This window comes from Coregonus clupeaformis, chromosome 23, assembly GCF_020615455.1.
Source record: "Coregonus clupeaformis isolate EN_2021a chromosome 23, ASM2061545v1, whole genome shotgun sequence".
Lineage (NCBI taxonomy): Eukaryota > Metazoa > Chordata > Actinopteri > Salmoniformes > Salmonidae > Coregonus > Coregonus clupeaformis.
In genome coordinates, this window is record NC_059214.1 from 7,158,941 (window position 1) to 7,184,360 (window position 25,420).

A 25,420-nucleotide genomic window follows, 5' to 3' on the forward strand; every position below is an offset into this window, starting at 1 on the left:
CTCTCTCAGAATGACCTTCTTGATCCAAACCAGTCAGGTTTCAAGACTGGTCATTCAACTGAGACTGCTCTTCTCTGTGTCACGGAGGCTCTCCGCACTGCTAAAGCTAACTCTCTCTCCTCTGCCCTTGTCCTTCTAGACCTGTCTGCTGCCTTTGATACTGTGAACCATCAGATCCTCCTCTCCACCCTCTCCGAGCTGGGCATCTCCGGCGCTGCTCACTCTTGGATTGCGTCCTACCTGACCGGTCGCTCCTACCAAGTGGCGTGGCGAGAAGCTGTCTCCGCACCACGTGCTCTCACCACTGGTGTCCCCCAGGGCTCAGTTCTAGGCCCTCTCCTATTCTCGCTATACACCAAGTCACTTGGCTCTGTCATATCCTCACATGGCCTCTCCTATCATTGCTACGCTGACGATACACAACTAATCTTCTCCTTTCCCCCTTCTGATAACCAGGTGGCGAATCGCATCTCTGCATGTCTGGCAGACATATCAGTATGGATGACGGATCTCCACCTCAAGCTGAACCTTGGCAAGACAGAGCTGCTCTTCCTCCCGGGGAAGGACTGCCCGTTCCATGATCTCGCCATCACGGTTGACAACTCCGTTGTGTCCTCCTCCCAGAGTGCGAAGAGCCTTGGCGTGACCCTGGACAACACCCTGTCATTCTCCGCTAACATCAAGGCGGTGACCCGATCCTGTAGGTTCATGCTCTACAACATTCGGAGAGTACGACCCTGCCTTACACAGGAAGCGGCACAGGTCCTAATCCAGGCACTTGTCATCTCCCGTCTGGATTACTGCAACTCGCTGTTGGCTGGGCTCCCTGCCTGTGCCAATAAACCCCTACAACTCATCCAGAATGCCGCAGCCCGTCTGGTGTTCAACCTTCCCAAGTTCTCTCACGTCACCCCGCTCCTCCGCACACTCCACTGGCTTCCAGTTGAAGCTCGCATCTTTTATTTTATTTTTTTATTTTTTATTTCACCTTTATTTAACCAGGTAAAGTTCTCATTTACAACTGCGATGTCACGCTCTGGCTCCGGGACTTTGTGTGTTGAGCCAGGGTGTGTTCGTTTCGTGGTGTTTTGTTTGGTTGGGTGGTTCTATGTGTTGTATTTCTTTGTTGGGTTCAATGACTCCCAATCGGAGGTAACGAGTGTCAGCTGTCGGCTCGTTATCTCTGATTGGGAGCCATATTTATCTGTATGTTTTCCTGTGGGTGTTGTGGGTTTTTGTTCCATGTTCTGTCAGTTTAGCAGAGGACTTCACGAATCGTTCTTGTTTTGTTGTTTTGTTCTAGACTTTGAGTTAATAAAGTCATGTTCACTCAACGCGCTGCGCTTTGGTCTGTTCATTCGTCAGACGATCGTGACAGAAAAACCCACCATAAAAGGACCAAGCAGCGTGTCCAGGAGCAAAGAGACTGGACATGGGAGGAGGCGCCTGGTAAGGAGATCGAGAGGCTGGCGATGGCCCAGGTGGGCAAATCGTGGTCCTGGGAGGACATGCTCGGGGGCAAGGGACCTTGGGGGAAGATCAAGGCCCTGGCGAGAGAGGAGCAACGGCGTCAGCAGGGTCATCGTTGGAAGGACGAGAGGCAACCCCAAAAAGTTTTTGGGGGGGGGCACATGGCTTGGGCGGCTGGGCAGCAGGAGGCTGCCACAGGGAGACGTGGAGAGAAGGCTATCGGATTACGGGAGCCATTGGCGAGTAGAGGAAGGGGAAGTTGTTGCGGCACGGCGTGAGAGACTGATGTGTGTTACCAGTCCGGTCCGGCCCGTTCCTGATCCCCAGTTAAAGCCAGTGGTGTGTATTCCCAGTACGGACCGGCCTGTTCCTACTCACGCATCAAGCCCACGGTGTGCGTCGCCAGTCCAGCCCGGCCTGTTCCTGCTCCACGCACAGAACCTACGGTGTGCGTCGCCAGCCCAGCCCGGCCTGTTCCTGCTCCACGCACAGAACCTACGGTGTGCGTCGCCAGCCCAGCCCGGCCTGTTCCTGCTCCACGCACAGAACCTAAGGTGTGCGTCGCCAGCCCAGCCCGGCCTGTTCCTGCTCCACGCACAGAACCTACGGTGTGCGTCGCCAGCCCAGCCCGGCCTGTTCCTGCTCCACGCACAGAACCTACGGTGTGCGTCGCCAGCCCAGCCCGGCCTGTTCCTGCTCCACGCACAGAACCTACGGTGTGCGTCGCCAGCCCAGCCCGGCCTGTTCCTGCTCCACGCACAGAACCTACGGTGTGCGTCGCCAGCCCAGCCCGGCCTGTTCCTGCCACTCGCACCAAACCTACGGTGCGCGTCGCCAGCCCGACCCGGCCTGTTCCTGCCACTGCACCAAACCTACGGTGCGCGTCGCCAGCCCGGTCCGGCCTGTTCCTGCCACCCGCACCAAGTCTACGGTGCGCGTCGCCAGCCCGACCCGGCCTGTTCCTGCCACTCGCACCAAACCTACGGTGCGCGTCGCCAGCCCGGTCCGGCCTGTTCCTTCTCCCCGCACTAGCCCTGAGATGCGTGTCCTCAGCCCGGTACCTCCAGTTCCGGCACCACGCACCAGGCCTACGGTGCGCCTCAGACGGCCAGAGTCTGCCGTCTGCCCAACGGCGCCTGAACTGCCCGTCTGCCCAACGGCGCTTGAACTGCCTGTCTGCCCAACGCCGTCTGAACTGTCCGTCTGCCAAGCGCTGCATGAACTGCCCGTCTGTACGGAGCCTGCAAAGCCGCCCGTCTGCCATGAGCCTTCAGAGCCGTCCGCCAGACCGGAGCCGCTAGAGCCTTCCGCCAGACAGGATCAGCCAGAGCCTTCCGCCAGACAGGATCAGCCAGAGCCTTCCGCCAGACAGGATCAGCCAGAGCCTTCCGCCAGCCATGAGCAGCCAGATCCGTCAGCCGGCCGCGAGCAGCCAGATCCGTCCAGCCAGCCATGAGCAGCCAGATCCGTCGGCCAGCCATGAGCAGCCAGATCCGTCGGCCAGCCACGAGCAGCCAGATCCGTCAGCCAGCCACGAGCAGCCAGATCCGTCAGCCAGCCATGAGCAGCCAGATCCTTCAGCCAGCCATGAGCCGTCCAGCCAGGATCCGCCAGAGCCAGCCAGCCAGGATCCGCCATTGAGTCCGGTGCTGTCCCTTAGCCCGGTGCTGCCCATTATCCTGGTGCTGCCCCTTAGTCCGGTACTGCCCCTTAGTCCGGTGCTGCCCTTTAGTCCGGTGCCGCCCCTTAATCCAGTGGGGTTTAGTTGGGGGGTGGTCATGTGGAGGAGGCTACGTAAGCGGGTAGTGACTTTGGTGGGGTGGGGACCACGGCCAGAGCCAGAACCACCGCCGAAGAGGTATGCCCACCCAGCCCTCCCTTGTTTAGCCTTATTGAGGCGCGGTCGCAGTCCGCGCCTTTAGGGGGGGGTACTGTCACGCTCTGGCTCCGGGACTTTGTGTGTTGAGCCAGGGTGTGTTCGTTTCGTGGTGTTTTGTTTGGTTGGGTGGTTCTATGTGTTGTATTTCTTTGTTGGGTTCAATGACTCCCAATCGGAGGTAACGAGTGTCAGCTGTCGGCTCGTTATCTCTGATTGGGAGCCATATTTATCTGTATGTTTTCCTGTGGGTGTTGTGGGTTTTTGTTCCATGTTCTGTCAGTTTAGCAGAGGACTTCACGAATCGTTCTTGTTTTGTTGTTTTGTTCTAGACTTTGAGTTAATAAAGTCATGTTCACTCAACGCGCTGCGCTTTGGTCTGTTCATTCGTCAGACGATCGTGACATGCGACCTGGCCAAGATAAAGCAAAGCAGTGCGATAAAAACAACAACACAGAGTTACATATGGGGTAAAACAAAACAAAGTCAAAAATACAACAGAAATACATATATATACAGTGTGTGCAAATGTAGCAAGTTATGGAGGTAAGGCAATAAATAGGCTATAGTGCAAAATAATTACAATTAGTATTAACACTGGAATGATAGATGTGCAAGAGATGATGTGCAAATAGAGATACTGGGGTACAAATGAGCAAAATAAATAACAATATAGGGATGAGGTAGTTGGGCGGGCTAATTTTAGATGGGCTGTGTACAGGTGCAGTGATCGGTAAGGTGCTCTGACAACTGATGCTTAAAGTTAGTGAGGGAGATAAGAGTCTCCAGCTTCAGAGATTTTTGCAATTTGTTCCAGTCATTGGCAGCAGAGAACTGGAAGGAATTGCGGCCAAAGGAGGTGTTGGCTTTGGGGATGACCAGTGAGATATACCTGCTGGAGCGCATACTACGGGTGGGTGTTGCTATGGTGACCAATGAGCTAAAATAAGGCGGGGATTTGCCTAGCAGTGATTTATAGATGGCCTGGAGCCAGTGGGTTTGGTGACGAATATGTAGTGAGGACCAGCCAACAAGAGCGTACAGGTCACAGTGGTGGGTATTATATGGGGCTTTGGAGACAAAACGGATGGCACTGTGATAGACTACATCCAATTTGCTGAGTAGAGTGTTGGAGGCTGTTACAAGACCATGGTGCTTGCCTATGGAGCTGTGAGGGGAACGGCACCTCTGTACCTTCAGGCTCTGATCAGTCCCTACACCCAAACGAGGGCATTGCGTTCATCCACCTCTGGCCTGCTGGCTCCCCTTCCTCTGCGGAAGCATAGTTCCCGCTCAGCCCAGTCAAAACTGTTCGCTGCTCTGGCACCCAAATGGTGGAACAAGCTCCCTCACGACGCCAGGACAGCGGAGTCACTCACCACCTTCCGGAGACATTTGAAACCCCACCTCTTTAAGGAATACCTGGGATAGGATAAAGTAATCCTTCTACCCCCCCCCCCCAAAAAAAATAATAATAATAATAAAAAAATAATAATAATTGTAAAGTGGTTATCCCACTGGCTATAAGATGAATGCACCAATTTGTAAGTCGCTCTGGATAAGAGCGTCTGCTAAATGACGTAAATATAAAATGTAAATGTAAATGTACAACAGCGTGTTCCAGTTCCCGCCAATATCCAGCAACTTCGCACAGCCATTTTTTGTGGGACAACATTCCACTTGCCACAATCAACAGCCTGCTCAACTATATGTTTACATTTTAGTCATTTAGCAGACGCTCTTAATTTTCCCAGGTTTCAACATCAGATGTTACAAAGATGCTTAAGGATCTTGACAAACAGAAAGCCACAGGAATGGATAACATCCCAGCTAGACTCCTGAGTGATGCTGCTGATGATCTTATGTAACACACATCATTACATTTCAGTCATTTAGCAGATGCTGTTATCCAGAGCGACTTACAGGCACAATTAGGGTTAAGTGCCTTGCTCAAGGGCACATCAACAGATTTTTCATATAGCTGGCTCAGAGTATTCGACCCAGCAACCTTTCGGTTATTCGGTTACCCAATGCTCTTAACTGCTAGGCTACCTGCCACCCCATTTGATTCCATTCAACATGGAAAGGTACCACAAGAGTTTAAAAAATGCAAGAGTTGTTCCTTTATCCAAGAAAGGAAGCAAAGTTGAACAAGGGAACTACAGACCAGTGTCAATCTTGAGTGTGTTGTCAAAGGTTTTAGAAAGAGCACTCAATGAACAGATCCTAAAGTATATTGATGACCATAACATTTTATGGATAAGAGCATCTGCTAAATGACTAAAATGTAAATGTAAATATGACCACTCTACTGACACTTGTTTACTATACTTAACAGATGTTATCAAGCAAAAAATTGACAAGGACAACTTCTGTGGTATGGTCATGCTTGACCTAGAAAAAGCATTAGATGCTGTGATCCATGATATTTTGTTGTACAAACTGAAAGTAATTGGTTTTGCACCAACTCTTTATTATGGGTGAAGTCATACCTACCTAATAGGGTACAAGGGTGGATGTGGGCACGACACTGTCTGATGCTAAGGAGATAAACTGTGGTGTCTTTACTTTTTTTGCTCTGTTCCTGTATGCGGATGAGTTTGCCCTCTTGGTTTCACATAAGAATAAGGAGACTGTTGAAAATACACTAAGCAGCGAACTGACTAAAGTCAGTAAGTCATTATGCGACAACAAACTGTCTTTGCATTTAAGCAAGACTGAATGTATCCTATTTACATTTACAATTTGGTCATTAAGCAGGTGCTCTTATCCAGAGCAACTTACAGGAGCAATTAGGGTTAAGTGCCTTGCTCAAGGGCACATCAACAGATTTTTCACCTAGTCAGTTCTGAGATTTGAACCAGCAACCTTTTGGTTACTAGTCCACCGCTCTTAATCGGTAGGCTACCTGTCTGTTTGGTTCAAAACAAAAAGTGAGAAACTCTTCCAACTTCTTGGTCAAGTTTAATCGTGTAACGGTGAAGGAAAAATGTTCTGTTATACAGTACTTGGGATGTGAACTGGACGAACACATGACAGGTAAACTCATGGCTCTGAAGGTAATTGGGAAGGTTCACTCCAGGACAAAGTTCCTGGCAAGGGTAGACAAGGACCTGGATACAGAGACTGTGAGGACCCTGGCAACATCTCTGATACAGTGACACTATGACTATAGAGCTACTTTTAAAAAACTAAGCGCTGCGAGCTCCTCATTTTTTTCTAGCTTTCAATTAGGCACATTCTTCTCTTTTCCACTTCCCTGCAACTCTTTCCCACAATCCCTAGGTCATTAGTGTACAAGAGAATGTTTTCTGCCAATATACAGTGAGGGAAAAAAGTATTTGGTCCCTTGCTGATTTTGTACGTTTGCCCACTGACAAAGACATGATCAGTCTATGATTTTAATGGTAGGTTTATTTGAACAGTGAGAGACAGAATAACACAAAAAAAATCCAGAAAAACGCATGTAAAAAATGTTATAAATTGATTTGCATTTTAATGAGGGGAATAAGTATTTGACCCCCTCTCAATCAGAAAGATTTCTGGCTCCCAGGTGTCTTTTATACAGATAACGAGCTGAGATTAGGAGCACACTTTTAAAGGGAGTGCTCCTAATCTCAGTTTGTTACCTGTATAAAAGACACCTGTCCACAGAAGCAATCAATCAATCAGATTCCAAACTCTCCACCATGGCCAAGACCAAAGAGCTCTCCAAGGTTGTCAGGGACAAGATTGTAGACCTACACAAGGCTGGAATGGGCTACAAGACCATCGCCAAGCAGCTTGGTGAGAAGGTGACAACAGTTGGTACGATTATTCGCAAATGGAAGAAAAACTAAATAACTGTCAATCTCCCTCGGCCTGGGGCTCCATGCAAGATCTCACCTTGTGGAATTGCAATGATCATGAGAACGGTGAGGAATCAGCCCAGAACTACACGGGAGGATCTTGTCAATGATCTCAAGGCAGCTGGGACCATAGTCATCAAGAAAACAATTGGTAACACACTACGCCGTGAAGGATTGAAATCCTGCAACGCCCGTAAAGTCCCCTTGCTCAAGAAAGCACATATACAGGCCCGTCTGAAGTTTGCCAATGAACATCTGAATGATTCAGAGAAGAACTGGGTGAAATTGTTGTGGTCAGATGAGACCAAAATCGAGCTCTTTGCCATCAACTCTACTCGCCGTGTTTGGAGGAGGAGGAATACTGCCTATGACCCCAAGAACACCATCAAACATGGAGGTGGAAACATTATGCTTTGGGGGTTTTTTCTGCTAAGGGGACAGGACAACTTCACTGCATCAAAGGGACGATGGACGGGGCCATGTACCATCAAATCTTGGGTGAAAACCTCCTTCCCTCAGCCAGGGCATTGAAAATGGGTCGTAGATAGGTATTCCAGCATGACAAAGACCCAAAACACACGGCCAAGGCAACAAAGGAGTGGCTCAAAAAGAAGCACATTAAGGACCTGGAGTGGCCTAGCCAGTTTCCAGACCTTAATCCCATAGAAAATATGTGGAGGGAGCTGAAGGTTTCATTTGCCAACCGTCAGCCTCGAAACCTTAATGACTTGGAGAAGATCTGCAAAGAGGAGTGGGACAAAATCCCTCCTGAGATGTGTGCAAACCTGGTGGCCAACTACAAGAAATGTCTGACCTCTGTCATTGCCAACAAGGGTTTTTGCCACCAAGTACTAAGTCATGTTTTGCAGAGGGGTCAAATACTTATTTCCCTCATTAAAATGCAAATCAATTTATAACATTTTTTACATGCATTTTTCTGGATTTTTTTGTTGTTATTCTGTCTCTCACTGTTCAAATAAACCTACCATTAAAATTATAGACTGATCATGTCTTTGTCAGTGGGCAAACGTACAAAATCAGCAGGGGATCAAATACTTTTTTCCCTCACTGTACATACTGTACCTGGTAAAATAATGGTTAATAAACAACTCTAAGGGGGGCACTATAAATCTGTGTTCCCCCCCCCCAATGTCACGCTCGTCGGATATAGAGGACCAAGGCGCAGCGTGGAAGGTGAACATACTTATTTATTAAATGATACACGAACAAAACAACAAATCGATACGTGACGTCCAAAGGTGCAAAACACAAACCTACACAGGAACAAGATCCCACAAACACTGTGGGAATACCACCTGACTAAATATGGTTCCCAATCAGAGACAACCAGCAACAGCTGATACTCGTTGCCTCTGATTGAGAACCACTCCGGCCAACATAGATACACAAAACTAGACTAGACACAACGAGCACAAAACATAAACTCTACACACCCTGGCTCAATTTAAAAGAGTCCCTAGAGCCAGGGCGTGACAGTACCCCCCCCTAAAGGCGCGGACTGCGACCGCGCCTAAACATCACCCGAACAGGGGAGGGCTGGGTGGGCATTCCTCCTCGGAGGCGGTTCCGGCTCCGGGCTTGACCACCACCCTCTACTAACCCCCCCGTAGTGCCCCTGGTCTGGTCTAGCCCCACTGGCTGGAGCTGGACTGGACTTCGGTGGAGCGGATTGCTCAGGCTCCGGTGTGGAGCAGCTGACCGGTACCTGACCAGGCACCGGTGAAACGGGCACGGGCTGGCGATCGCACCACAGGTTTGGTGCGGGGAGCAGGAACAGGCCGGACCAGGCTGGCGACGCGCACCATTGGCTTGGTGCGGGGAGCAGGAACAGGCCGGGCCGGGCTGGCGACGCGCACCACTAGCTTGGTGCGGGGAGCAGGAACAGGCCGGGCCGGGCTGGCGATGCGCACCACAGGTTTGGTGCGGGGAGCAGGAATGGGCCGGGCTGGCGACGCGCACCATTGGCTTGGTGCGAGGGGCGGGAACAGGCCGGGCCGGGCTGGCGACGCGCACCATAGGCTTGGTGCGAGGGGCGGGAACAGGCCGGGCCGGGCTGGCGACGCGCACCATAGGCTTGGCGCGATGGACAGGAACAGGCCGGACCGTACTGGGAACACACACCACTGGCCTTACACGGGGATCAGGAACGGGCCGGACCGGACTGGCAACACACTTCAGTACCTCTCGCCGTGCCTCTACATTTTCCTTCCCTCTATACACCAATGGCTCCCGTAACCCGGTGGCCTTCTCTCCTCGTCCACCAACTCGCCCCTTATCTGCCTCCAGTGGCCCCGTCGTCCCTGCCATGTGCCCCCCCCTTAAAATTTCTTGGGGGTGCCCCTCGCCTGTCCGACGACTGCCCGGTTGGCGCCGCTTCTCCTCTCCTGCCTGGGCACGCTGCTTGGTCCTGTATTGGTGGGATCTTCTGTCACGATCGTCGGGAACAGAGGACCAAGGCGCAGCGTGGAAGGTGAACATACTTTTTATTAAATGATACACAAACAAAAACAACAAAACGATAACGTTACGTCCTTGGATCAAACACAAACCTATTTGGAACAAGATCCCACAAACACTGTGGGAAAACTGGCTGATTAAGTGTGGTTCCCAATCAGAGACAACAAGCAACAGCTGATACACGTTGCCTCTGATTGAGAACCACACTGGCCAACATAGAAATACTAGAAAGAAAAACAAATGAAAACTCACACCCTGGCTCAACATACTAGAGTCCCCAGAGCCAGGGCGTGACAGTACCCCCCCCCCAAAGGCGCGGACTCCGACCGCGCCAACCAAACACCACAGGGGAGGGACCGGGTGGGCACTCCGCCTTGGCGGCGGATCCAGCTCCGGGCATGATCCCCACTCCCTCTCTAACCCCCCAAAGTACCCCTGGTCCGGTCTGGCCCTGCTGACCGGATCTGGACTGCACACTGGTGGAGCGTATTGCTCTATCTCCGGCGTGAAGCAGCTGACCCGTGCCGAACCAGGCACCGGTGGAACAGGCACGGGCTGTGCCGGACTGACGACGCACACCACTGGCTTGGTGTGGGGAGCAGGAACGGGCCGAGCCGGGCTGACGAAACGCACCCCTGGCTTGGTGCGGGGAGCAGGAACGGGCCGGACCGGGCTGACGAAGCGCACCACTGACTTGGTGCGGGGAGCAGGAGCGGGCCGGACCGGGCTGACGAGGCGCACCACTGACTTGGTGCGGGGAGCAGGAACGGTCCGGACCGGGCTGACGAAGCGCACCACTGACTTGGTGCGGGGAGCAGGAGCGGGCCGGACCGGGCTGACGAAGCGCACCATTGACTTGGTGCGGGGAGCAGGAATGGGCCGGACCGGGCTGACGAAGCGCACCACTGCCTTGGTGCGGGGAGCAGGAGCGGGCCGGACCGGGCTGACGAAGCGCACCACTGACTTGGTGCGAGGAGCAGGAGCGGGCCGGACCGGGCTGACGAAGCGCACCACACTGACTTGGTGCGGGGAGCAGGAATGGGCCGGACCGGGCTGACGAAGCGCACCACTGACTTGGTGCGGGGAGCAGGAACGGGCCGGACCGGGCTGGCGAAGCGCACCACAGGCTCGATGCGGGGAGCAGGAACAGGCCGGACCGGGCTGGCGACGCGCACCACAGGCTCGATGCGAGGTACAGGAACAGGCCGGACCGTACTGGGGACACACACCACTGGCCCTACGCGGGGATCAGGAACGGGCCGGACCGGACTGGTAACACACCCCAGTACCTCTCGCCGTGCCTCTACACTTTCCTTCCCCTTTGTGACCAGTGGCCCCCTTAACCTGGCGGCCTCCTCTGCCAACCCGCTGGACCGCTCTATCGCGGCCTCCTGCTGCCCCGTCGTCCACGGCGTGAGCCCCCCCCTAAAAAAATTCTGGGCGGCTCTCCTCTTGGACCAGGCCTCCATGTCTCTAGCCAGACACTCACTCCACTGCTTCAAAGTCCAACCTCTCTGCTCTTCACTTGGCTTGGCCCAGTCGAGACTCTTACTCCACTGCTCCAAAGTCCATCCTCTCTCCTCTTCACGCTGCTTGGTCCAAGTATCGTGGGATCTTCTGTCACGATCGTCGGGAACAGAGGACCAAGGCGCAGCGTGTAAGGTGAACATACTTTTCATTAAATGATACACAAACAAAAACAACAAAACGATAACGTGACGTCCTTGGATCAAACACAAACCTAATTGGAACAAGATCCCACAAACACTGTGGGAAAACTGGCTGCTTAAGTGTAGTTCCCAATCAGAGACAACAAGCAACAGCTGATACACGTTGCCTCTGATTGAGAACCACACTGGCCAACATAGAAACACTAAACTAGAACGAAAAACAAATGAAAACTCACACCCTGGCTCAACATACTAGAGTCCCCAGAGCCAGGGCGTGACACCCAAATTATGTTTTATTTTTCCCCAAATATGTTTTCTCAGTTTCATTTTTCCTGGTTTTAGAATTGTTTTTGTTTTTCACTCTCAAAATTACAATTGTTCGTAGAGAAACAAGTGGATGTTCTGAGTCCATGTCAATGGATAAATCACATCCGAATACCATTTTTTTTAGGTCTGGAAGAAAATTAACAAATGTTGATTTTTTTGTGCAATTCCTCTTTAATTGCGCATCTGGCCATTTAATTGTGCATCTAGTGAGTCGAGAATGTTTCATCTAATGTGCGGTCTAGCGGTGATTCTGTACTGCTGCTGCTAATTTCATGGCAAAGTTTGCAAATAACAAATAATAGATACAAATGATATACTTATTCATGATATACTTCTGCCAGGTAAGCCTACTTTGCAGTTAACATGTAATTGAGAAGGTTTTGGGGAAAGTATTTCTGTCAACCCACAAGGACGGTTATCACATCACCTGGCTACACACAGAGTGATAGACATACATGTGCATCACAAAGACAGACAGGGGCAACATTGCTGGAAATTAATTGGCAGATATTGTGTTAGGTTTGGCATTTTAAGCCAATAGTGGCTAACCAGGGGTGAGATAATGTCAATGTTGCTTTGATTGGATAGTAGCTGGGAGCTTGCAGTGTCTGATACTTGTGCGATTTCTTAATTACCGTTTATGGTGGAACGTGAAAATTGCTTTCAGAATTGTTTGATGAGCTTCTCATATGGGTAGCTCTCGATCGACCTGTTGGAGACCCCTACATTAGAGACTCTCATAGCCATCACACCAGAGCCAGTGTTGCCAATATCAGACTGCTGTGCTATAGCAGCATTGCTGTAAAAAGCTATTTCCTTAACACTGCTGCAGGGGAACAAAATGGTGTACCAAACCATATATGATCCATAAGCCTTAAGAAATAATTTATGGGCAAAATGCTTTAAAACTGCACAGGCTTAAAGAAAGTATAATTGTTTCAACAAACGTTACTTGGTCATCTATTTGATCCCTTTTACGGTTTCCTCCCTATTGATGATGTATTTGAGATGTATTTTCTTTTCTTGTTATAATCTTGTGTATATTTAGTTTTCATGTATTTTCAAGAGGACTATAATCGAAACATTTTTGTGTCATCCTCTATGATTTTAATGGCATTGTACTGTATCCACATGTGTGGTTGTATTGTGTTTAAAGGTAAACTGCCCCTTAGAACCAACTTATCTGGTTTTAAATGGCCTATGTGGCATCGATATGAGTTAGAAACATGAATACTAATGTTAAAATGGACTACAAAGTGTAAATCGGATAATTTTGGTCATAAAGTCAGTCTTGTCCAAAACTGAGTTTCGTAAGTGAGTTCATCACAACTTACTGGAGGGTTGGGTATGGATTACTTACATACCCACTTTTGCCAATGATGCCCAATTGCCCAGAGACAACACATGCACATTTGTTGTCAAGTCTGCATATGGGTGCAACACATTAAGCTCTGAAATAGGAGTGAAAATGGACTTCCATAAAGTTGGTGCAAACATCCAATGCATTTCAACAATATTGCCAGATGGCCGGGAATAGATTACATTCGACACGGTCACTTCTGCTGCCTGTGTCAACCGTCAGACCACTGATGTTGGTGAGTATGTTAGCTAAGTAGATAGCTGTTACTATCTAGCTAGTAGCTACTTTTGGGTATACAACATTATTTGATAATGCTAGTGAGCCAGTCTAGCTATGATACCACAGATGTAAGGGGAATGATACTGTAGCTAGCAAAATACATCAAGATAATGTGTAATGTGATGTAGCATGTCAGAGGAAGATGTCCATAGCTCACGTTAGCTAGCTACCTTGCTAACAACAGTTAACTGTCTGTAGCCCATTGGCATTTTGGGTATATACAGGGCAGGCACTTGGATACTAGCTTGTTAGCTAATCATAGGCTGCAGCCAGCTTGCTTTCAATAATATTTCAACTTGAACTGGCTAGCTAACGGCCCAAAACAACATGCCTGGCTCATAAAAGTGTATTGTGTATTTTCTAGGGCAAAAATAAATGAAGGATGGTACGTATCTACTACAAATATAGCTATGGCTCTGGGAGCAAATAGTAAAACATATCAGCAAGCATTCAGCAACGTACACAGCTGGTTGCATAGTAAGGGCTTAAGTGTCACCGGCCTGAATCTATTCTGTTGTTACAATCCCTCTATCAGCATCTAAATTACTTCCAAACTAGAGAAAGTTAATTTTCTCGCTATATGTTTATTGAGTGATTATATTTTATTTAATTCACAGGCTACGTACAAAACTTGGTGGATTTGTTGTTCAGAAGCATTGTGGGAACCCCCCTACCATATCAGGAGCTGTTACAGAAGGCTGAGGCAGTGGCCAGACACCAGTCCCGCTTCAGAGTAATGGAGGACACTTGAATCAGGTTGGTCACATTTTTTTCTGGTCAATGGTCAAAATACTATCTGTCCTGGAATTCACCCAACCACCATTGATAATGTAATCAGTGCTGTGTGTATATGTGTGTCTTGTATGTTGTAAAGCGGTGCCGCCAATTGACTACTCCTTGGCCTGAGTGAATAATGCCAACCAGTCAGTGCAATACTGGTACAGTTGAAGTCGGAAGTTTACATACACTTAGGTTGGAGTCATTAAACCTCCACAAATCTCTTGTTAACAAAATATAGTTTTGGCAAGTTGGTGCATGACACAAGTCATTTTTCCAACAATTGTTTACAGACAGTTTATTTCACTTATAATGCACTGTATCACAATTCCAGTGGGTCAGAAGTTTACATACACTAAGTTGACTGTGCCTTTAAACAGCTTGAAAAATTCCAGAAAATGATGTCATGGCTTTAGAAGCTTCTGATAGGCTAATTGACATAATTTGAGTCAATTGGAGGTGTACCTGTGGATGTATTTCAAGGCCTACCTTCAAACTCAGTGCCTCTTTGCTTGACATCATGGGAAAATCAAAAGAAATCAGCCAAGATTGTAGACCTCCAAAAGTCTGGTTCATCCTTGGGAGCAATTACCAAACGCCTGAAGGTACCACCTTCATCTGTAAAAACAATAGTACGCAGTATCATGCAGCCGTCATACCGCTCAGGAAGGAGACGCGTTCTGTCTCCTAGAGATGAACGTACTTTGGTGCAAAAAGTGCAAATCAATCCCAGAACAAGAGCAAAGGACCTTGTGAAGATGCTGGACGAAACAGGCACAAAAGTCTCTATATCCACAGTAAAGAGTCCTATATCGACATAACCTGAAAGGCCGCTCAGCAAGGAAGGAAGAAGCCACTGCTCCAAAACCGCCATAAAAAAGCCAGACTACGGTTTGCAACTGCACATGGGGACAAAGATCATACTTTTTGGAGAAATGTCCTCTGGTCTGATGAAACAAAAATAGAACTGTTTGGCCATAATGACCATCGTTATGTTTGGCTTGCAAGCCGACGAACACCATCCCAACCGTGAAGCACGGGGGTGGCAGCATCATGCTTTGGGGGTACTTTTCTGCATGAGGGACTGGTGCACTTCACAAAATAGATGGCATCATGAGGAAGGAAAATTATGTGGATATATTGAAGCAACATTTCAAGACATCAGTCAGGAAGTTATAGCTTGGACGCAAATGGGTCTTCCAAATGGACAATGACCCCAAGCATATTTACAAAGTTGTGGCAAAATGGCTTAAGGACAACAAAGTCAAGGTATTGGAGTGGCCATCAAAAAGCCCTGACTTCAATCCTATAGAAAATGTGTGGGCAGAACTGAAAAAGCCTGTGCGAGCAAGGAGGCCTACAAACCTGACTCAGTTACACCAGCCTTGTCAGGAGGAATGGGCCAAAATTCACCCAATTTATTGTGGGAAGCTTGTGGAAGGCTACCTGAAACGTTTGACCCAAGTTAAACAATTTAAAGGCAATGCTATCAAATACTAATTGAGTGTATGTAAACTTCTGACCCACTGGGAATGTGATGAAAGAAATAAAAGCTTAAATAAATCATTCTCTCTACTATTATACTGACGTTTCACATTCTTAAAATAAAGTGGTGATCCTAACTGACCTAAGAAAGGGAATTGTTACTAGGATTAAATGTCAGGAATTGTGAAAATCTGAGTTTAAATGTATTTGGCTAAGGTGTATGTAAACTTCCGACTTCAACCGTATATGTACCTTGTGATTTTAGCTGGGTCTCTGATTGGCTATGTTCAACTGTGTATTTACTGTTGGCTTCCGTGACTGTATGATGACAGTCTTTCTCTCTCTCCCTCCCGCCCTCTCTTTCTCTGTGATAGGAGCTTGTTCTGATCTGTAAGGCTCTTTCGTGACCATTATCTGTGATGAGAGGGGCCAGGAGCTGATCTTCTGGCACTGGCAAACACCTCAGAAGGGACAAAAGGTGATTACTAACAAGACAGGACAAGTGTTTAGTAATATCACAATCGCCTTTATTCGCCAAATACATTTGGATGTACAGGAATTTGACTCTGTGAAATAGTGCTGCCACAGTAAACAAAATGTACAGACAGAAAATAAATGGAATATACAGATAACACCACCCTTTCAATACGTATCACTCATCAACTCTTCCTAGTTTTTCTACAGGTGGAGGATGCAGGTTAGCGTTTATAATCATGAAGCCACAATATATATTTTTGTACCTAACCCTAACCTTAACCTTAAGCACACTGCTAAACCTAATGCCTAACCCTAACCTTAAATTAAGACCAAAAAGCTAATGTTCATGAATTTGTACAATATAGCCAATTTCGACTTTTCAGCTGGCCTATCTAAGGGGAAATCGCAAATTTCTGCATCCATGACAACTCATGACAATAAACGTCAACCTGCATGGAGGACAGGAGAGAGGCATGGAGTTCTCTGACTGAAAGAGGTTTATACTGATGTCTGAATTGGGAAAGACCTTGTACTCAGCATTCAAATGATACAAGACACACCTATTACTTTTATTCTCTTTTTTAAATTATTGAATCTACATAAGTTCGCAGTTGTAATCTTCTCATTTTACTCTGTAGGCTACTCACTACGAGAAGAGTGCCATCCTCCTGCATCTCACATCTGCCTGTAGTTATTGAACTCTGCCTGCTGGACACATGAGGCTAACTCTTTCATATCCAGGATGGAGTGCAGTACACTCCACCCCTCCTGCCACCTGACTGCACATGTCCATAACCTGTAAGACATTACATAGATGGAAGGGACTTCATCACCCACTGGAGACTTGAAGACAGAACCTCACCCAGAGAGCTGTGCATGTCAGTATGTTAGACAGCCAAATCCTTAGATCTAGGCAAATAGACCATAGAAATAGAAATGCTGCTAGTTCTGGTTAGACAGATGATGTTGCACTCTACACACAACTGATTTTGATGTGTTAGGTATAGTGTAGGCATACTTTCTTTATAATTGAATTCCGTAAAGTGAGTGTGGTAGAGGTGAAAAACTATATTGTTGTCTATGGGACTGATAACTTGGATGGAAAATTACTGAGGATGACAGCAGACTATATTGCCACTCCTATTGGCCGTCTCTTCAATCTAAACCTACAGGAAAGTGTGTGCCCTCAGGCCTAGAGGGAAGCAAAGGTCATTCCACTGATCAGATGCAATGCTATTTCACAGTAAACAAATTAACAACTGACTTTCAGCACGTTTATAGGGAAGGGCACTCAACATGTACGGCACATACACAAATGACTGATGATTGGCTAAAATAAATGGATAATAAGAAGATTGTGGGAGCTGTTCTGTTACACTTCAGTGCAGCTTTTGACATTATCGATTATAGTCTGAAAAAACGTTTGTGTTATAACTTTACATCCTCTGCTACAGTATATCAAGGATCGAGAGTTACTGTCTAACAGAACACAAATGCTGTTATTTAATGGAAGCCCTTTACTTAATTTATTTTACTGATGACCTGGCACTGAGTAAAGCCTGTGTGTCTATGTATGCTGATGACTCAACATTTCTGTTGTTGTTCTTTGTATTTAACAAAGTATTAATAAAGGGTTCAAGTGATCAACTGTTGACCCCACAGTTGAGATAAACACATTTAGAGAAATAGCAAAAGAATGACTGTGGAAACACATAAAATAAAACCAATTATTAGTGTAACCCTCTCACCAGGCTCGAATTTGACTCTCACGATATTACCTTATTTAGAATATCTGAACAGCATGGGATATTAGGTGAGAAGGACATCTCCAATAAGAATCCCTATTGTAAACTTGCTAGGGTGAATGACAAATAGGGTTTTAACTTCAGATAGAATGATTATAGACTTGGTTATTGTTATAAGGATATGCTTTCCCATGCATTAAATGAAACTGAAACAGTAAATGACTCCACCAATACAACAGACATAAGGTTCAAGATCTATATTAATCAAATGTTCAATGTATCACATCAAAAGAAATAAAAATTAAAAAAAATTCCACAACCCATGTCCAAATTATTTGCAAGCTTGCTTAAACCCTGGGCGCGCGTTGGAGCTCATAAAAAAAATTACGACATACATAAAGTCCCGAAGTCCACCACACATTTGTAGTTACTCACTACTTGTAGATAATGCCTCAGCAAAATATAGTAGTTCCGTGCAGGTGTCCTCACAAGATCCACAGCGAACACAGCTATCAATGCAGCCAGTACTCGGTAGCAGCAACAGACATCCGTTGGAAACCCGAACTGATCGTCACAAGCAATTCTCTCCAAGTCTTGCACGATGCTAGGCTAACCTCTAGGATGTCGAATGTCTCCACAATGCGACGGCAGCTTCAGTCTCCACTTGGTCTTTCTTAACTAAATAATAAACACTCTCTTATAGAAATAAAATCAGGATTTCCCTTAAAAAAAACTCTGTAGGTATGGTTTTGTTCTCTCTTTATCGTTTCCTTTGGTCGTTTTTCCTTCACCAACCCCACTACCGTCTCTCCTCTCCCTTCTTTCAACTTTTCCCTATTTTCTTTCCCAGCAACAAGTCCACTCTCCCATTGGCCACAACTTAACAAGTTAGCTCATTGGTCAAAACTTTAACGAGATACGTGGGAAATTTAAACTTAAAAGTAAACCAACCTATTCACTTGTACATTTTTTAAAAACATTGCTTCAAAAGAAATGCATTAATGACATTACAAATCAGGAGCTATTCGATCACCTTTTAAATCTAATACCAATGAATTATAACAAATCAACTCTATACTTGGTTTTAACAATGTATTACATTAGTAACACTATTTCATAATACATCCTACCTGAACTGTTAAAAGGATTTCGAGATGATCTCACAACCACACACTTGAGCCTAGGAAGAAATACAAACACAGGCCTGGTTAGCATCATGATAACACACTCACATTATGTTGTTTAGCATTGTTCGTTTCACGCTAGCACACACGTACACACAGCTCGATAACGTAAAATATTTACTGTGTAAGGCAGACACTTATTGAAATAAGTATACTCACAGTACGCACTTGCGTTACCGGCGAACAGCGAAAACTCATGGACCTTCCTCCACCGTCAATGTCCCGGGCAAACATGCATTATGGGAAATGTAGTTCATCCAGGAAACCCGCTGATAACGTTACACCGTTGTAAGATGAAGTAACGTAACGTATTTGTCACATATTTAACAACTTCTAAAGTTACAATTACTTGGATTTTAAACTATTTACAACAAATATTCACTGTGCACATTGTACAAATGTATTCCCAGTTCCACATTTAAGACTATCGAAATTCAATTAAAAAAACAACAACAAAAACAACATTAGAGTTACTTACCAAATCAGAGGTGATGATAAGATGGCGCTTAAGAAAACGAGGGCAATAAGACTAATGATAAAAACGGAGGTGGTGGTGGTTTCAAGCGGGCAGCATTAAAGTGCGCATTGCAAACAAATTAAAACAAATTAAACTGTGTTCCACATCCACACGGGCGGCCCAAACACTCCCCGCATCAAGGCAAATTCAAGATGGCTGACTCAGCTTTCCTGAGGGAGAGATGACCCACCCACCAGAACGTCATGACGTCGATAACGTCATGACACTACCTAAACTTTTTGAGCGTTCCACACAAATTACCTATAAAATATTGAGCCCTCTTCAATTAAAGTGGCATAAATCTCAACAGAGCTCAACACTTTATAGTTTGGTCAACTGCATAACGACATTTGACTGTTATGACCTTATTACTTATGAGCTAGTACAACTGTTTGGGATTACAGTGTACATCCAATTTGCTGAGTAGAGTGTTGGAGGCTATTTTGTAAATGACATCGCCAAAGTCAAGGATTGGTAGGATAGTCAGTTTTACGAGGTCATGTTTGGCAGCATGAGTGAAGGAGGCTTTGTTGCGTAATAGGAAGCCGATTCTATAATTAACTTTGGAGACGCTTAATGTGAGTCTGGAAGGAGAGTTTACGGTCTAACCAGACACCTAGGTATTTGTAGTTGTCCACATATTCTAAGTCAGACCCACCGAGAGTAGTGATTCTAGTCGGGCAGGCGGTTGCAAGCAGCATTCGATTGAAGAGCATGCATTTAGTTTTACTAGCGTTTAAGAGCAGTTGGAGGCTACGGAAGGAGTGTTGTATGGCATTGAAGCTCGTTTGGAGGTTTGTTAACACAGTGTCCAATGAAGGGCCAGATGTATACAAAATGGTGTCGTCTGCGTAGAGGTGTATCTGAGAGTCACCAGCAGCAAGAGCGATATCATTGATATACACAGAGAATAGAGTCGGCCCGAGAATTGAACCCTGTGGCACCCCCATAGAGACTGCCAGAGGTCCAGAAAACAGGCCCTCCGATTTGACACATTGAACTCTATCTGAGAAGTAGTTGGTGAACTAGGCGAGGCAGTCATTTGAGAAACCAAGGCTATTTAGTCTGCCAATAAGAATGCAGTGATTGACAGTCGAAAGCCTTGGCCAGGTCGATGAAGACGGCTGCACAGTACTGTCTTTTATCGATTGCTGTTATAATATCGTTTAGCTCCTGAGTGGCGCAGTGGTCTAAGGCACTGCATCGCAGTGCTAACTGTGCTACTAGAGATCCTGGTTCGAATCCAGGCTCTGTCGCAGCCGGCCGCGACCGGGAGACTCATGGGCGGCGCACAATTGGCCCAGCGTCGTCCAGGGTAGGGGAGGGAATGGCCGGCAGGGATGTAGCTCAGTTGATAGAGCATGGCGTTTGCAACGCCAGGGTTGTGGGTTCGTTTCCCATGGGGGGCCAGTATAAAAAAAAAAAAAAAAAAAAATGTATTCACTAACTGTAAGTCGCTCTGGATAAGAGCGTCTGCTAAATGACTAAAATGTAAATGTTTAGCATGGCTGAGGTGCACCCATGACCAGCTCGGAAACCAGATTGCATAGCAGAGAAGGTACGGTGGGATTCGAAATGGACGGTGATCTGTTTGTTAACTTGGCTTTCAAATACTTTTGAAAGGCAGGGCAGGATGGATATAGGTCTGTAACAGTTTGGATTTAGAGTGTCACCCCCTTTGAAGAGGGGGATGACCGCGGCAGCTTTCCAATCTCTGGGGATCTCAGATGATACGAATGAGAGGTTGAACAGGCTAGCAATAGGGGTTGCTACAATTTCGGCTGCTAATTTTAGAAAAAAAGGGTCCAGATTGTCTAGCCCAGCTGATTTGTAGGGGTCCAGATTTTGCAGCTCTTTCAGAACATCAGCTGTCTGAATTTGGGTGAAGGAGAAGCGGGGGGCGGGGGGCATGGGCATGGGCAAGTTGCAGCGGGGGGGGTGGGGGCAGAGCTGGTGGTAGGGGTAGCCAGGCGGAGAGCATGGCCAGCCGTAGCAAAATGCTTATTGAAATTCTCAATTATCATAGATTTATCGGTGGTGACAGTGTTTCCTAGCCTCAGTGCAGTAGGCAGCTGGGAGGAAGTGCTATTATTCTCCATGGACTTTACAGTTTCCCAAAACTTTTTGGAGTTAATGCTACAGGATGCAAATTTCTGTTTGAAAAAGCTATCCTTTGCTTTCCTAACTGATTGTGTATATTGGTTCCTGACTTCCCTGAAAAGTTGCAGATCGCAGGGGCTGTTCGATGCTAATGCAGTACGCCACAGGATGTTTTTATGCTGGTCAAGGGCAGTCAAGTCTGGGTGAACCAGGGACTATATCTGTTCTTAGATCTGCATTTTTTGAATGGGGCATGCTTATTTAAGATTGCGAGGAAAGCACTTTTAAAGAACAACCAGGCATCCTCTACCGACGGAATGAGGTCAATATCCATCCAGGATACCCGGGCCAGGTCAATTAGAAAGGCCTGCTCGCTGAAGTGTTGTAGGGAGCGTTTGACAGTGATGAGGGGTGATTGTTTGACCGCGGACCCATTTCGGACGCAGGCAATGTTATGTGCTAACTGGAATTACTCTGTCAACTCAGTTGTGGCAAGATAGCAAGAGCCAGTGTCAGGAATGTGTTTCATAAGACACTCTTTATACAACACCTTGCTACGAAAGTAGCTGCAACTTAGTTTCAACATTTCATGACTTCATGTAAATACATGTAACTTCTGCGAGTTGAATGCCTGCGATCTTCAATCAGCTAAGTTGCAGCTACTTTCGTAGCAAGGTGTTGTAGAAAGAGTGTCTTATGAAAGACATTCCTGACACTGGCTCTTGCTATCTTGCCATAACTGAGTTGACAGAGTAATTCCAGGTAGCACATAACATTCGGAGAACCATAGAGTGAGGGAAAAAAGTATTTGATCCCCTGCTGATTTTGTACGTTTGCCCACTGACTAAGAAATGATCAGTCTTTAATTTTAATGGTAGGTTTATTTCAACAGTGAGAGACAGAATAACAACAAAAGTCCATAAAAAAGCATGTCAAAAATGTTATTTATTGATTTGCATTTTAATGAGGGAAATAAGTATTTGACCCCCTCTCAATCAGAAAGATTTCTGGCTCCCAGGTGTCTTTTATACAGTTAACGAGCTGAGAATAGGAGCACACTCTTAAAGGGAGTGCTCCTAATCTCAGCTTGTTACCTGTATAAAAGACACCTGTCCACAGAAGCAATCAATCAATCAGATTCCAAACTCTCCACCATGGCCAAGACCAAAGAGCTCTCCAAGGATGTCAGGGACAAGATTGTAGACCTACACAAAGCTGGAATGGGCTACAAGACCATCGCCAAACAGCTTGGTGAGAAGGTGACAACAGTTGGTGCGAAACCTTATGCTTTGGGGGTGTTTTTCTGCTAAGGGGACAGGACAACTTCGCATCAAAGGGACGATGGACGGGGCCAAGTACCGTCAAATCTTGGGTGAGAACCTCCTTCCCTCAGCCAGGGCATTGAAAATGGGTCGTGGATGGGTATTCCAGCATGACAATGACCCAAAACACACGGCCAAGGCAACAAAGGAGTGGCTCAAGAAGAAGCACATTAAGGTCCTGGAGTGGCCTAGCTAGTCCCCATACCTTAATCCCATAGAAAATATGTGGAGGGAGCTGAAGGTTCGAGTTGCCAAACGTCAGCCTCGAAACCTTAATGACTTGGAGAAGATCTGCAAAAAGGAGTGGGACAAAATCCCTCCTGAGATTTGTGCAAACCTGGTGGCCAACTACAAAAACGTCTGCCCTCTGTGACTGCCAACAAGGGCTTTGCCACCAAGTACTAAGTAATGTTTTGCAGAGGGGTCAAATACTTATTTCCCTCATTAAAATGCAAATCAATGTATAACATTTTTGACATGTGTTTTTCTGGATTTTTTGTTCTTATTCTGTCTCTCACTGTTCAAATAAACCTACCATTAAAATTATAGACTGATCATTTCTTTGTCAGTGGGCAAACGTACAAAATCAGCAGGGGATCAAATACTTTTTTCCCTCACTGTATGTTTCTTAAAGCTTGGTTAGAGCATGGTTGTCCTATGGTTATTTTGCATACAACCATCCCACAACTTTCTGGGAATGGTGCATGGTGACATTTCATTAGAATTTTGGTAATGTTCTAGGAACGTTCTCCAACTGGTTTGACATTGGGAATGTTGTCAAATAGTTCAGAGAAACAGCGTTCTTCTGTGGGAATTTCTGTACTTCAGCATAACATTTCCTACAGGTTTCCTCATGGTTCTATTTAAAGTAATGTTCTCAAATTATTCAGAGAACGTTAAGAAAACTTTCCATCAAAACCACAATAAAACTTTATTAACATTAACAGAAAGTTCTAAGAAAGTTATTTAAAAACATATACAGTCGTGGTCAAAAGTTTTGAGAATGACACAAGTATTGGTCTTCACAAAGTTTGCTGCTTCAGTGTTTTTAGATATTTTTGTCAGATGTTACCATGGCATACTGAAGTATAATTACAATTATTCCATAAGTGTCAAAGGCTTTTATTTACAATTACATTAAGTTTATGCAGAGAGTCAATATTTGCAGTGTTGACCCTTCTTTTTCAAGACCTCTGCAATCCGCCCTGGCATGCTGTCAATTAACTTCTGGGCCACATCCTGACTGATGGCAGCCCATTCTTGCATAATCAATGCTTGGAGTTTGTCAGAATTTGTGGGTTTTTGTTTGTCCACCCGCCTATTGAGGATTGACCACAAGTTCTCAATGGGATTAAGGTCTGGGGAGTTCCCTGGCCATGGACCCAAAATGTTGATATTTTGTTCCCCGAGCCACTTAGTTATCACTTTTGCCTCATGGCAAGGTGCTCCATCATGCTGGAAAAGGCATTGTTTGTCACCAAACTGTTCTTGTATGGTTGGGAGAAGTTGCTCTCGGAGGATGTGTTGGTACCATTCTTTATTCATGGATGTGTTCTTAGGCAAAATTATGAGTGAGCCCACTCCCTTGGCTGAGAAGCAACCCCACACTTGAATGGTCTCAGGAAGCTTTACTGTTGGCATGACACAGGACTGATGGTAGCGTTCACCTTGTCTTCTCCGGGCAAGCTTTTTTTGCGGATGTCCCAAACAATCGGAAAGGGGATTCATCAGAGAAAATGACTTTACCCCAGTCCTCAGCAGTCCAATCCCTGTACCTTTTGCAGAATATCAGTCTGTCCCTGATGTTTTTCCTAGAGATAAGTGGATTCCTCGCTGCCCTTCTTGACACCAGGTCATCCTCCAAATGTCTTTGCCTCACTGTGCGTGCAGATGCACTCACACCTGCCTGCTGCCATTCCTGAGCAAGCTCTGCACTGGTGGTGCCCCGATCCCGCAGCTGAATCAACTTTAGGAGACGGTCCTGGCGCTTGCTGGACTTTCTTGGGCGCCCTGAAGACTTCTTCACAACAATTGAACCTCTCTCCTTGAAGTTCTTGATGATCTGATAAATGGTTGATTTAGGTGCAATCTTACTAGCAGCAATATCCTTGCCTGTGAAGCCCTTTTTGTACAAAGCAATGATGACGGCACATGTTTCCTTGCAGGTAACCATGGTTAACAGAGGAAGAACAATGATTTCAAGCACCACCCTCCTTTTAAAGCTTCCAGTCTGTTATTCTAACTCAATCAGCATGACAGAGTGATCTCCAGCCTTGTCCTTGTCAACACTCTCACCTGTGTTAACGAGAGAATCACTGACATGATGTCAGCTCATCCTTTTGTGGCAGGGCTGAAATGCAGTGGAATTTTCTTGGGGGGATTAAGTTCATTTTCATGGTAAAGAGGGATTTTGCAATTAATTGCAATTCATCTGATCACTCTTCATAACATTCTGGAGTATATGCAAATTGCCATCATAAAAACTGAGGCAGCAGACTTTGTGAA

At 46.4% G+C, this 25,420-nt stretch overlaps 1 long non-coding RNA gene across 1 annotated transcript; it reads right to left on the minus strand.

Annotated features, from left to right (window-relative positions):
* Positions 1 to 18,802: 18,802 nt before the first annotated feature.
* LOC121536209 lies at positions 18,803 to 19,540 on the minus strand. Its single transcript, XR_005994830.2, has 3 exons — positions 19,455 to 19,540; positions 19,136 to 19,245; positions 18,803 to 18,972 (listed from the first exon to the last, which is right to left on the minus strand). It is a non-coding gene; the product is annotated as an uncharacterized LOC121536209 (long non-coding RNA).
* Positions 19,541 to 25,420: the final 5,880 nt, after the last annotated feature.